Source organism: Diceros bicornis, chromosome 4 (genome assembly GCF_020826845.1).
Source record: "Diceros bicornis minor isolate mBicDic1 chromosome 4, mDicBic1.mat.cur, whole genome shotgun sequence".
In the NCBI taxonomy this organism is placed as follows: Eukaryota; Metazoa; Chordata; class Mammalia; order Perissodactyla; family Rhinocerotidae; genus Diceros; species Diceros bicornis.
In genome coordinates this window covers 53,895,399-53,896,682 of record NC_080743.1, presented here as the reverse complement: position 1 = coordinate 53,896,682, position 1,284 = coordinate 53,895,399, and the positions used below count along the sequence as shown (strand labels likewise).

The following is a 1,284-nucleotide window of genomic DNA, read 5'->3' as shown; positions in this document are numbered from 1 at the left end:
AATGAAATGTACGATGACAAGAACAGCAAAAACGATGAGAGGGAGAAAATGGAAGCTTTCTGTTGTAAAATCCTTACCCTGCACAGAGACAAAGAAGGACATTACTTCGTGATACAGGGGACATTTTTCAAGAAGATATAACCATTCTAAGTAGGTATCTAACCCAATAACAGAGCTTCAGATTATATAAAGCAAAAAATTAGTAGAACAGAAAGGAGAAATAGGTAAGCCCAAAATTGTGATTGGAGGCATCAATGCTCCTCCTATCTCAGTAATCAATAGAGAGGCCCCGGGGGTTTGGGGAGTAAAGTGACGATGATGTGTGTATAGTGCAAAGCATATGAGGCTGTGATGGGGCAGCAGGCAGGCCTCTCATACTTACCTGGCAGAGGAGATACCTGATCATGAAGGTGGTTTTCCCAGATAGAGGCTTATCCATTGCACTCCTGATGTGCTGACCCCTACGATTTCCCCAAATGTGGGAAACTGGACTGCATAATTTGTGGTAGTGGGGGACTGTGTACATGCTTTCCCCTGATCTTCGCTGTACAAAGGACAAATACAGTGGCATGTGAACTCTGGCTTCTCTGTGTGCACTTGCGCCTCTGAGCATTGAAAGGCATGGTACATGAAGCCCACAGCCTGCACGAGCATTTAGCACCTGGTTTTTCTTTTTCTATCCTAGTGGGATGCACTCCTTAGCACCAGTGAACCCTGGGTGTTCGTGCAGCTCAAAGAGCTGCTTCATACACAGCACCTTGCTTTACGCTCCAAGCTTCATGGGAACATTTGCAGGGTTCCTGTGCTGGGGCGTAGTAGTGCACGCTCACCTCATGGTGTGTCTTGACATGAGTGCAGCCATGTTTGGCCACTCCATTGACCCACAGCCACCAGCACAAAAAGAAATATAAAAGCTGCTTTCTGTGTGGTGGGAACTGGCCCTTCTCCCATGGAGATAGTTGCAATGTGTAAAAATTTCAAGGCCCTTTGGGTGCCGCAGCCTGGGACAGACTGGCCATCTGTGCCGGGCTGGGACGATAAGCAGGGTAAACAATGCACATACACAACTACTGGGCTGGGACGATAGCCAGGGGGCTCAGTGCACGCATGCCACTGATAACCATTTGTGCATGGGAACACTAGATGCTTGCTCTGGAAAAAAGCTCTGTAACTGCTTACTCTGGAAATTACTGATGGTATAAAAACTCCTGGAAACTGAGCCCGAGTGAGAGTTCCACCTGTGGAAGGGACGCCTTGCCCAGGACGTGTGATCCTTGCCTGGCC

General features: G+C 48.1%; 1 non-coding gene across 1 annotated transcript; it reads left to right on the top strand.

Moving 5' to 3' along the window:
* Positions 1-374: 374 nt before the first annotated feature.
* LOC131405042 (U1 spliceosomal RNA) lies at positions 375-537 on the top strand. Its single transcript, XR_009219908.1, has one exon. It is a non-coding gene; the product is annotated as a U1 spliceosomal RNA (small nuclear RNA).
* The last annotated feature ends 747 nt before the right edge of the window (positions 538-1,284 follow it).